At 39.0% G+C, this 12,899-nt stretch overlaps 2 long non-coding RNA genes across 3 annotated transcripts; one reads left to right on the top strand and one right to left on the bottom strand.

The window, feature by feature from the left end:
- Nucleotides 1-3,636: 3,636 nt before the first annotated feature.
- Nucleotides 3,637-6,331, top strand: LOC114476627 (uncharacterized). The gene is made up of 4 exons (XR_003675622.1): nt 3,637-3,873; nt 4,221-4,297; nt 5,273-5,389; nt 5,466-6,331. It is a non-coding gene; the product is annotated as an uncharacterized LOC114476627 (long non-coding RNA).
- Nucleotides 6,332-8,313: 1,982 nt separating this feature from the next.
- Nucleotides 8,314-10,542, bottom strand: LOC114478138 (uncharacterized). Of its 2 annotated transcripts, XR_003675816.1 has the most exons (5): nt 10,472-10,542; nt 10,323-10,387; nt 10,191-10,255; nt 9,032-9,181; nt 8,713-8,771 (listed from the first exon to the last, which is right to left on the bottom strand). It is a non-coding gene; the product is annotated as an uncharacterized LOC114478138 (long non-coding RNA). The 2 variants fall into 2 exon arrangements; XR_003675817.1 differs by lacking the exons at nt 8,713-8,771; nt 9,032-9,181; nt 10,323-10,387 and adding an exon at nt 8,314-8,393 and having other exon boundaries at nt 10,472-10,537.
- Between the last annotated feature and the right edge of the window lie 2,357 nt (nt 10,543-12,899).

Here is a 12,899-nt window from a genome sequence, read left to right as displayed (position 1 = left end):
AGTCCAGGTCCTGCCGTTGGAAAGGAGAGCTCGTCGCTTGAGTAAGTTTTTGAGCGAGATACTTTAAAAAGTAAGAGTCAAATATGCCACAAGCAATGTTTATAGCAAGTAGGACTGTGGCGAAGCGCGTTTAACATGGTCGTCTGATGTGGTGGAGTACCGGTCCTGCTGTTCGAGATTTGCGCGAGATTGACGTTTTGAGTGAGTTACTTTAAAAAGTAAGAGTCAAATACGCCATGAGCAAAATTTGTAGTAAGTATGGCTGTGGCGAGGTGGGTTTGACCTGGTCCATTGGTGCGGTAATGCTTGGGGTCGAGTACCGGTCCTGCTGTTGGAGTGGAGCGCTTTTGCGTGAGATTGACATTTTGAGTGAGTAACATTAAAAAGTAAGAGTCAAATACGTCATGAGCAATGTTTGTAGTAAGTATGACTGTGGCGAAGTGAGTTTGGCTGAGGCCTGTCATGATGCAGGTCCTGGGTTCGAGTCCAGGTCCTGCTGTTGGAAAGGGGAGCTCTCTCGCTTGAGTAATTTTTTGAGCGAGATACTTTAAAAAGTAAGAGTCAAATACGCCACAAGCAATGCATATAATAAGTGGCACTATGGCGAGGGGCATTTGGCAAGGTTCTTTGATGCGGCAGTTCCCGTGGTGGAGTACCGGTCCTGCTGTTGGAGATTTGCGCGAGATTGACGTGTTGAGTGAGTTACTTTAAAAAGTAAGAGTCAAATACGCCATGAGCAATATTTGTAGTAAGTATGGCTGTGGCGAGGTGCGTTTGGCCGGGGCCTGTCATGATGCAGGTCCTCGGGTCAAGTCCAGGTCCTGCCGCTGGAAAGGAGAGCTTGCGTGCTTGATTATCTTTTTGAGTGAGTTACTTTAAAAATTAAGAGTCAAATACACCACGAGCAATGTTTGTAGTAGGTAGGACTGTGGCGAGGTGGGTTTGATCTGGTCCTCTGGTGCGGTAATGCTTGAGGTCGAGTACCGGTCCTGCCGTTGGAGTGGAGCGCTTTTGCGTGAGATTGACATTTTGAGTGAGTAACATTAAAAAGTAAGAGTCAAATACGCCACAAGCAATGTTTATAGGAAGTAGGACTGTGGCGATCCGCGCTTGGCAGGGGCCTCACATGATGAAGGTCCTGGGTTCGAGTCCAGGTCCTGCCATTGGAAAGGAGAGCTCTCTCGCTTGCGTAACTTTTTGAGCGAGATACTTTAAAAAGTAAGAGTCAAATATGCCACAAGCAATGGTTATAGTAATTAGGACTGTGGCGAAGCGCGTTTGACCTGGTCGTCTGATCTGGCAGTTCCCGTGGTAGAGTACCGGTCCTGCTGTTGGAGGTTTGCGCGAGATTGATGTTTTGAGTGAGTTACTTTAAAAAGTAAGAGTCAAATACGCCATGAGCAATGATTGCATAAAGTATGACTGTGGCGAGTTGTGTTTGGCTGTGGCCTGTTATGATACAGGTCCTGGGTTTGAGTCCAGGTGCTGCCGTTGGAAAGAAGAGCTCTTGTGCTTGAGTATCTTTTTGAGTGAGTTACTTTAAAAAGTAAGAGTCAAATATGCCACAAGCAATGTTTATAGGAAGTAGGACTGTGGCGAGGCGCGTTTGCCTGGGGCCTCTCATGCAGCAGTGCCCAGGGCCGAGTACCGTTCCTGCTGTTGGAGTGGTACACTTTTGCGCGAGATTGACATTTCGAGTGAGTTACTTTAAAAATTAAGAGTCAAATACACCACGAGCAATGCTTGTAGTAAGTAGGACTGTGGCGAGGTGGGTTTGATCTGGTCCTCTGGTGCGGTAATGCTTGAGGTCGAGTACCGGTCCTGCCGTTGGAGTGGAGCGCTTTTGCGTGAGATTGACATTTTGAGTGAGTAACATTAAAAAGTAAGAGTCAAATACGCCATGAGCAATGTTTGTAGTAAGTATGACTCTGGCGAGGTGCGTTTGGCTGGGGCCTGTCATGATGCGGGTCTTGTGGTCGAGTCCAGGTCCTGCCGTTGGAAAGGACAGCTCTCGTTCAATAGAAATTTTTGAGTGAGTTACTTTAAAAATTAAGAGTCAAATACGCCACGAGCAATGTTTATACTCAATAGGACTGTGGCGAGGCGTGTTTGACCTGGTCCTCTGATGCGGCAGTGCCTGGGTTTGAGTACGGGTCCTGCTGTTGGAAAGCAGAGCTCTTGCACAAGAGTTCATTTTTGAGTAAGTTACTTTAAAAAAAATTAAGTCAAATACACAATGAGCAATAGGTATAGTCAGAGGGACTGTGGTGAGTTGCGTTTGGCTGCGTCATGTGGTGCAGTAGTGCTTGGGTATGAGTACCGGTCCTGCCTTTGGAACAGAGCGCAAGAGAGACTTTTCGAGTGAGTTTCTTCAAAAAGTAAAAGTCAAATATGCCACAAAAAATTTTAAAGTAAGTAAGACTGTGGCGATCAGCGCTTGGCCGGGGCCTCTCCTGCAGCGGGTCCTGGGTTCGAGTCCAGGTCCTGCCGTTGGAAAAGAGAGCTCTCTCGCAAGAGTGAGTTACTTTTAAAACTAAGAGTCAAATACGCCACAAGCAATATGCATAATAAGAGGGACTGTGGCAAGGTGTTTTTGGCAGGGTCCACTGATGCGGCAGCGCCCAGGTTCAAATACTGGTCTTACCGTTGGAACGGAGCGCAAGCGAGACTTTTCGAGTGAGTTACTTTAAAAACTAAGAGTCAAATACGCTACGAGCAATATGCATAATAAGAGGGACTGTTTATAGTATGTATGACTTTGGCAAGGTGCGTTTGGCAGGGTCCTCTGATGTGGGAGCGCTGTTACTTTAAAAAGTAGTGTTCCTCTGATGCAGTAGTGTATCGTAAGAGGGACGCTGGTGTGGCGTGTTTGGCCAGTTCCTCTGATGCAAGAGGGCTTGGGATTGAGTCCAGAGGGTCGATTGATTGTGCAATATATGCAGTTCAATAACAAAATAATAAGTTGCTCTGATGCAAGGAGGGTTTTGTGATTTCAAGTGTGCAGTAGTTTAATTTTGTTGACTTTTAGTTACTTTTGTTAGATTTATAGCTTACTCCCTAAAGAACAGACAACAAATTACACAAAATCACACCAAAAACACATAAAATGACAATAGAAATGATCTTGATAAGAACATGAACTGAAAAAAAAAAAAATAATATATATATATATACAGCAATAATTCAGGGAGCACTAAATACATAAGGAGATTCTTTTTAAATGTTTTAACACTCATTTATTTCATCATTATGCTCTATAGGTGTTTTTTGTACAGTATTCTGAGCATAATGTGGTAGTTTACAAAGGGATTGCTTGAGCCAAAAGAGTTTGGGAACCACTGCAATAGACCATGCAAGTATTTTTTTGTTTTACTGTTTTTTTTTTTGGATATTTACCATACTCCCAATACGCCTCATAAAACAACTTGTAAAGATTTTTTTTAAATATTGAATAGTAAATGTGATAAATAAAAAATTTTTTAAAAAAAATAGAAATGCAGTCAACATATTTTACTCTGGCTTTTTTTGGTTTCCGGCTCAGTTCGACTTCTGTCCAATCGGCTGCGAACACTAAGGGCCAATCAGCAGCCAGTACGTCAGAGCCTGGACGTCACAGCCAGTACGTCGCAGCTAGTACGTCACAGCCACGCGCCGCTGCAATTCATCCATTTCTTTCTCCGAGTAGAAGAAACACCGAACAATGGCCAGAACCAAGCAGACCGCCCGTAAGTCCACCGGAGGTAAAGCTCCCAGGAAGCAGCTATCCACCAAGGCTGCCCGTCAGAGCGCCTCGGCCACCGTCGGAGTGAAGAAGCCTCACCGCTACAGGCCCGGTACCGTGGCTCTGAGAGAGATCTGTCGCTATTGAAAAATGTAATGAACCCCAACCCTTGTTTTTGGTGTTATTAATGATCTTGTCATCCGTTTTTTCGTCCATTAACTACTCCTACACCGTTTGTCCGACTTTGACAAATAAGCTATAAAAAAAAAAAAATCAGAAATTTGCCGTGATTTATGTATTTTATATCTATTCACTTGCTTTTTCTTCAGGAAATGAAAATATTCTAGTTTAAATGTGTGTGTGTTTTTTGCTGCCTGTTATTTGTGTGTGTGTGTATTTTGTAGTTATCTTGTTTCTTTATTTTTTTGAATAAAAAATATGCATAATATTTCATATTTATTTTCATTTGTTAATTTTCCTCTTTCTCTCTCTCTCACAGGAACTGAAGCTGTGTTGGTTCTTAATCTGAAGCAGAGTCTGCTGAGTGATGGACACTCTCCAGTCATGGCTGCTCCGGTGTGTTGATGTGTTCTTTTGCAGCAACAACCAAGTTGTTTTGTTCTAAACTGTAACTGGCCAATAAAATTGATTCTGATCTCTGGCACAGGTGGGACTTAGAACCACAATGTTTATCACTTCGTTAGTGACGTACCTGCTTTGAAATATGTTTTTCTGCTAATACTAGTGTTTAATCTGAACACGTAAACCTCTTTAATTTATTATCAACTGTGTGATTTGGATAACATTAATTAGACTTGTAAGGATTATTTCAAACAAGATGTTTTTTTCATTATTTTATTTCATGGACTTAAGTAAAAGGAACTCTGTGATTGGTTTAAACCTCATTACCTCCAGTTTTTAAAAGGCCCTTATTTACACTGACTCTTTGTTTACTACAACTACTTTGTTCAGAAAGGGGGAAATTACCTGCGTTACAGCCGCTCAAGAAATAGTACAAATAAAAAGAATTAACACTTAACAAAGAAGGAGAGAGAAAAAAAAAGTACATAATTAAAAACTGTTAATTAAATAAGGATTAAATACAAGTGCACACGTTACAATAGTAAAAAAAATCAAATAAGATGAATAATAAAACATATATATATACAACAATCAAGGCATCTTGAAGTTTGTGATATTGAATTTTTTCCTGATTGTATTGTAATTTCAATAATATTTGATGTGTTAAATATAACAACTCCATTACAGATACATGTTAAATGTCGTTGTTTTAATTCCTCTGTAAAACATGCTGTCACAATACAACAGGGACACGTTCACAGGTGCGCTAAATAAAACAAGCGGTCCAAAATATGTGCTTCAAAACAGAAAAATAATCGTGACTCTGTTACAACAAAAATAATCGTTTGTTGCAGCTAACTTGAGTAGGATATATAATTTACTCTTTACACCTCTGGACTCATGGTCACCCTAACTATAACTAGTTTCCTGAAATCCAGATTATATAATTATTTTACTTTATTATCCCAGGCGTTGATGGACCAGACCTCCAGTTCATCCAGTTCAGCAGAGATCGTACTGGTCGTCTCCAACAGACCAGGAGTTCAGGGTCTGAAGAGGGCGTCGCTGGCAGGCATCCAGACACGGGTAAACACACACCTATCTGTTAGCTGTAGCATCATGTGGAACACCATGCATTGATCCATGTGTGATCTCTAACCAGGTGGTGGACCATAAACTCTACGGGGGTCGAGCTGAGTTTGACGCCACCATCGACCGCGTACAGGAGGAGTTTAAGGCGGAGCTTGTTTGTCTGGCTGGATTCATGAGGATTCTCACGAAATGGAACGGTAAATATTTGCAGACACTCACACAAATAGAGAAGTTTAATACTTTACCGATATTGTCTAAAACTAAATTTCCAATATTAATCAATATTGATATATACATAGACTCCCTCCCTCAAACCCTACTTTAGTTCACATTAGAATAATCCAGTGGTTCCAAACCTTTTTTTTGCATTGATTTTTCCAGATTTATATTTAACAAAGTAAAAGTAATTGCCTTTTTAAATTAAGAATACTTTAGTTTTAGAGCCTGTGATGGATGATGTCACTTCCTGTAAACATCACATTGTTTCTTATTGGAGTGAAGCATTGAGCAGATTTTTCAGTCAGACTGACAACTTGTGCTTTTGTTTGCTCTAAAGATGCCAATATAATCTGAAATAAAACTTGTGACCACAAGGGGGCGACATTAATGTTTTACTATCGCCTTAGCTCTATTTCAAGGGGTTTGAAATAATTTTGCTCATATTTATGCCTTACTATATGCACGTTGAAGGTTGTTTACGTCGGACAATCCCATTAAAGGACAACCATAGAAACTATACACAAATTCAGTGGCAGATGTACTGTATGTTTGCACAAAGTGTTTTTGTGATTGTGTGGTTTTTACAAACCATTCAATACAACGGCCATTTTGTACAGGAATTTGAGTAAATGGTCAGTTTTTGCAAGAGGTCCTCCTTCCTGAAATGCAGATGTAATGTTTGTTGTGCAAAAACTGTTAAATATACTTTCAACTTCACCATCTCCAAGTTTATTTTACGAGTCTACCCATCAGGTTTGTTAAGAGTTGTACAAACTGTAACAATGTTGTCTACATGTCGAACTAAACTGATTGGCATGAGATAGATTTGTACCTTTTGTAAAAGGTTGTTTGGCTAATGAAGCTCCATAAATAGCAAAATTTTCAGATATCAACACGCCCCTGTCAGCTGAAACTACATCTCCATATTAAAGTTTTTCTAAAATGCCAGATGATAGTTAACTATCTGATAGTCTTTCCCACATTTTTGGTAAAAAACTGATAGAACCATAAAGGAACTTAATGATGTTGTTGCTTTTGTAGTCTGAGTGTCAAAGTTGCAGTGTGTTTACATTTGCTGGCCTCTGAATAGAGACTTTAGTACAGTTTACTATAACTCTGCAGTTCTTCTTGTCATCCCTCTCTGCGTTATTAACTGACTCTGTTTCTGTCAACCTCTCTGGCCTTACTTGTAACTTGGTGGTGATTTCTACTCTTAGGATTTTTTTTCAGTTTCGGAGGCAATTCAAATTTATCGATTCTACGCCTTTAACACCATTGTTGAAAAATCATAGGTTCAAACCCACATTTACTGACCCTGTTTTTAAGTCATGGCATAATAAGGGATTGAGGCGTTTTAAGGATTTCTACAAAGACGGGTTTTTTGCTCTTTTACAGATCTTTCTCTTGACTTTAATCTACCGCCCACTCATCTATTTAGATATTTGAGGAATTGTGCCAAAGCACTATTCCCTGGTTTTCCTTACCTTCCTCCTGAGCAGCCCTGGACTGAACTTTTACAATTAACCCCCTCACAAAAGTCAGTCATCTCTAAAATATATAACATTATTCAATCATATGATAACTATTTAACCACAAAAACGAAAGAAGCCTGAGAGAATGAACTAGGAGTGGTCTTTAACCAATGCTGGTGGGACTCTGCTTTGAAACTTATTCATAAGACAACTATCTGTGCTCGTTTGACATTGATCCAATTTAAGGTTTTGTTCAGGTGTCATTACTCAAAAGCAAGGCTTGCTCGAATTTTTCCAACTACCATAGACATTTGTGATAGGTGTGGTGGATCGCCCTGCGATCTTGCTCATATGTTTTTCTCCTGTCCAACTTTAAATACATTTTGGCAAATCTATTTTAATACCATGTCTAAAGTGCTTTCAAAAAACGTTGATGTTTCTTCTCATGTGGCTATTTTCGGTATCCCCGAGAACTACTCCAATTATTCAGCTCTTCACCTGCAGATTTTAGCATTCACATCTCTTATTGCCAGACGGCATCTCCTCATACATTGGAAGTCAACAAGTTCCCCATCCAGCACTCAATGGATAAATGAGGTCATGTCTTTTCTGAAAGTTGAAAAGATTAGATACTCCAAGAAAGGTATGACTGACAAATTCTTTCAAAAGTGGCAAGCATTTCTTAACCTTTTTGAGGAAGCGTAACCCCCCCCCCCTTCTTTGTTTTTTTTTCTTACTTTTTGTTTTCTTTTTAACTTTACATTATGTTTAAAAGAAAAACGAAATGAAACAGTGTGCTTACTTTCACTTGTATTGTACAATTGAGATACAATGTTCCTGTGCACATTAATAAAAACATTGAACAAAAAAAAAAAAACTCTGCAGTTCTTGTATTTCTTTTTAAAACAGCTCGTCATGTGTTTAAGAACCTTAGCTTCACTCAGACACTCTATTAAAAAAAAACTCAAGTTCTGAGAAATGACAGGCAGACATTTGAAAAATATCCTTGAAATTTGTGTAGGGCAAATCTTAATTTGTATGGCTAGGTCAGCATTAGTCAAGCTAAGTCTTAATTTCATTAACACAAGAAGTTAATCACCAGGGCATATTTTGCCTACAGGTTCTATAAACATCGAAATGAGCATTAAAACCCAGCACATGAATTTATTTGTTGATAGTTTAAGGTTGTGGAGGTGAATTGTCCCTTTTGAACATTCTCTCGTAGTTCCTGGTTTCCTGAAAGTAGATGCTGGTATTCAACCTGAAGACCTCTGTTCATCTTGCAGTTCTGTGTACTGGACCAGTTCCTAAAAACAGATTGAAAGATCACTAGTTATCAGCATGGAGACAGGACTTCAGCACATGCAACTATGGGAAGTAACATTTCTCTTACAGAAAAAGTGTTGTCCCTGTGTTCACATGTATAAAAAGTGCATTTTAACACTAAAGAAAACTACAAGTGACATTTAATAGTTAATCATCAGATTTGACCTCTGTCGCAAAATAGCGGTGCATTATGATGGTCCAGTAGTGCTTCTGCTGCAAGCTGCACATCTTCATTTATGGGCTCAACAGGTGCCAGTGTTAAACGTTTTAGAAGCCGTTCATATCCATCTGCAACACGTAGGCCTCTGGTCCGTTTTGCTTGCGATGTAAAGCTCAATATGGTGGGAATGTAGGTCAGACTTCCAGGATCATCAGATGGATTCAGTGTGAAAATGAAATAAAAAAATCATACCACAAAGCTCATTAACATGTCCCAAAGCTCCACCAGTGGACATCATGGATTTATTAAAAGGAACTAATGCAGTATAATGTAAATAATGTCTCAGTGAAACTCCTTTATAACAGACAGACATTTTAGGCTATGTCATGTATTTGTACTGTTTATAATTGATATGAAAACGTCTCTTGCAAATAAGACAATTAGTGTCAAGGGACAAACCTGTGTTAATGTAATTAAACGTAATGCATCCTGTCAAAGGTTTGACAAATACAATAATACAGGGGTTGTCCAAACACATTCCATCACGTTTCCAATGTGTCCCAGCTCAAAGACAGCTAAGAGACTCGTCAGGACCGAGTTTTGACACCACTGCAGAGGTACAAAAAAAATTTCAGTTTTGCCATTTTTATGCCATACAACAGCCTCGTTTTTTGTACCATACTGCATTCTTAACCCATAAATGTGCATTATATTTTCAGTAGTTTTTAGGGTCTAGTGATCTTAACTGCATTTATGCCATAATCAGTTTTAACTCCAGTTTAAGTGTTCTCATATTGAAACTAGTTTTAGGGACTTATGATAGTCTTAAATCACAAAAAATAAAAAGTAAAAAACTTTTATGCCTTACCTTTGATTTTGTGTGCTTCTCATTTTTTATGCCTTAAAGTGTTTTAACTCCAGGTTAAGTATTCACAATGTATTTACACTAGTTTTAGGGTTTTATGACAGATTTATTTCAGATAAGAAAATCCAAATTTTTTTTTTTTTTTAACTGTATTTCTTTACTATAGCCTTATCTCAGAAAGAAAAAAAAAAAAAATATATATATATACAATTTTTATTCCTATTAGCGTTATCTCCTTTTTTGTTACAAATATTAATAGATATTAGAATGAAAAACTTGTTTCTAAAATGACTCAAACTCACATTTTAAGTAAAATAAAAAAAAGTAACATTTACTATGAAAACAGGTCCCCCTGGTGGCCAATCCCAAAAATACAACAGAGTTGACAGGCACAACATACATAAAGCAATTAAAATTGACGGCAAGTTTCAGAATGAACTGAAGAAAAGCTGGAGGTAAATTTCAAAATTATTTATTATAATGGCACATGAAAATATAAACAGTTCATCACTATCACTTTAAAACCAGGCCACAGCAAACCAACAAAACCACAGCAACTTAACACGTTTGCAGTGATAGGTAAAAGTAATGATTACAATAAACAATACAGTCCCAGGGTCAAACGTACATGTTAAAAAAAAAAAAAGGGTTAAAAGGTTGGTGGGACTTACTCACGGTCCTAAAGGAAAAAAATAGTTATTAAACAATCAGGCAAACAGAGTTAAAATCATCCATTACAAGGGAAGTTCATACCTTTACCAAACAGGTCCTTTTAAAGCCCTTTACACATCCAGATAGTATGGGAATTTAATCCATCACTAAAAGAAATGGAGAAAACCAGTTAAACAACCATAAAATGCGTTTATGTGCCTGTGCTGCACTTACACATTCACCTGGAGCTTTCGCCATGTCGCTACTGGCCGGAGATGCAGACCCGTTCTGATTTCATCCTTTATTGTATTCAAAAAATGCATTTGTTTCAGTTAAAAGACGGCATGTAAAGTGACTAGAGCAATTAGGTTAAACAAACTTACAGATTTCTTTCGGAATTCCGTGCAAAGCAGCCGTGACGTGCATGAGGTGACGATCAGAGAGGGAAATGAGCTGATTGTGCGTCGGTTAAATAGGTCCGGCAATACAACGGACGTCCCCCGTGGTTCCCACCCACTGACTTCCGTTCAACTATTATATATAAATATATATTAATAATGTCCCACTGGAAGTAAACATAAAACAATCTGCAAAATGAAAATAACAATTAAATTTAAGTCTTAGAAAAAATGCCCAGTAAAGCAAAAAAAAAAAAAAAAAAGTGAAATTTGAATATTGTTTTTTATAAACATTGAGTAAAAGTCAAATACTCCACGAGCGGTTTGGATAGTAAGAGGGAGTGTGGCGAGGCGCGTTTGGCCTGGGCCTCCGATGCGGCAGCGCTGGGGTTCCAGTACCGGTCCTGCCGTCGAGTGTAGGTGTTGCGTGCTTAATAAGTGATACTTTTCGAGGGAGTTACTTTAAAAAATAAAAGTCAAATACTCCACGAGTGATTTAGACAGTAAGAGGGACTGTGGCGAGGCGCGTTTGTCCTGGGCCTCCGATGCTAGAGTGCCCAGGTTCAAGTACCGGTCCTGCTGTCGAAAAAAGGTGTTGCGTGCTTAGTAAGTGATACTTTTTGAGGGAGTTACTTTGAAAAGTAACTTTAAAAAGTAAAAGTCAAATACGCCACGAGCAATGTGTATAGTAAGAGGGAGTGTGGCGAGGCGCGTTTGGCCTGGGCCTCCGATGCTAGAGTGCCCAGGTTTGAGTACCGGTCCTGCTGTCGAAAAAAGGTGTTGCGTGCTTAGTAAGTGATAATTTTTGAGGGAGTTAGTTTGAAAAGTAACTTTAAAAAGTAAAAGTCAAATACGCCACGAGCGCTTTGGACAGTAAGAGGGACTGTGGCGAGGCGCGTTTGCCTGGGCCTCCGATGCTAGAGTGCCCAGGTTCGAGTACCGGTCCTGCTGTCGAAAAAAGGTGTTGCGTGCTTAGTAAGTGATACTTTTTGAGGGAGTTACTTTGAAAAGTAACTTTAAAAAGTAAAAGTCAAATACGCCACGAGCGCTTCGGATAGTAAGAGGGAGTGTGGCGAGGCGCGTTTGCCCTGTGCCTCCGATGCTAGAGTGCCCAGGTTCGAGTACCGGTCCTGCTGTCGAAAAAAGGTGTTGCGTGCTTAGTAAGTGATACTTTTTGAGGGAGTTACTTTGAAAAGTAACTTTAAAAAGTAAAAGTCAAATACGCCACGAGCAATGTGTATAGTAAGAGGGAGTGTGGCGAGGCGCGTTTGGCCACGGCCTCCGATGCTGGAGTGCCAGGGATCGAGTCCTGCTCCCACCGTTGAGTATTAAGCAAGTAATACTTTTCAGGCGAATTACTTTAGGAAGTAACTTTGAAAAGTAAAAGTCAAATACGCCACGAGCAATCTGTATAGTAAGAGGGACTGTGGCGAGGCGCGTTTGGCCTGGGCTTCCGACGCTAGAGCGCCAGGGTTCGAGTACCGGTCCTGCCGTCGAATAAAGGTGTTGCGTGCTTGGTAAGTGATACTTTTTGAGGGAGTTACTTTTCAAAGTAACTCTAAAAAGTAAAAGTCAAATACGCCACGAGCGCTTTGTATAGTAAGAGGGACTGTGGCGAGGCGCGTTTGGCCACGGGCTCCGACGCTGGAGTGCCAGGGATCGAGTCCTGCTTCTGCCGTTGGATAAAGGTGGGTGTTGTGCAACACATTCAGTTCAATAACAATCATCACGTCTGTGCAAAAAAATTCATTGTGCAACTCTTAGACTTAATGAGTCAAGAAGTGATGTAAGGGGGTTTTGCTTCTCTCAAGTATGCGGCTTAGTGCTATTACTTACTTAATTTAGTTAGTTATTACTTACTTAATTTAGTTAGTTATTACTTACTTAATTTAGTTAGTTATTACTTACTTAATTTAGTTAGTTATTACTTACTTAATTTAGTTAGTTATTACTTACTTACTTACTTACTTACTTACTTACTTACTTACTTACTTACTTACTTACTTACTTACTTACTTACTTACTTACTTACTTACTTACTTACTTACTTACTTACTTACTTACTTACTTACTTACTTACTTACTTACTTACTTACTTACTTACTTACTTACTTACTTACTTACTTACTTACTTACTTACTACTTACTTACTTACTTACTTACTACTTACTTACTTACTTACTTTACTTACTTACTTACTTACTACTTACTTACTTACTTACTTACTTACTTACTTACTTACTTACTTACTTACTTACTTACTTACTTACTTACTTACTACTTACTTACTTACTTACTTACTTACTTACTTACTTACTTACTTACTTACTTACTTACTTTACTTTACTTACTTACTTACTTACTTACTTACTTACTTACTTACTTACTTACTTACTTACTTACTTACTTACTT

Source organism: Gouania willdenowi, chromosome 2 (genome assembly GCF_900634775.1).
Source record: "Gouania willdenowi chromosome 2, fGouWil2.1, whole genome shotgun sequence".
Lineage (NCBI taxonomy): Eukaryota > Metazoa > Chordata > Actinopteri > Blenniiformes > Gobiesocidae > Gouania > Gouania willdenowi.
Note: the sequence above shows the minus strand (reverse complement) of the source record. Positions and strands in the feature narration are given on the sequence as shown.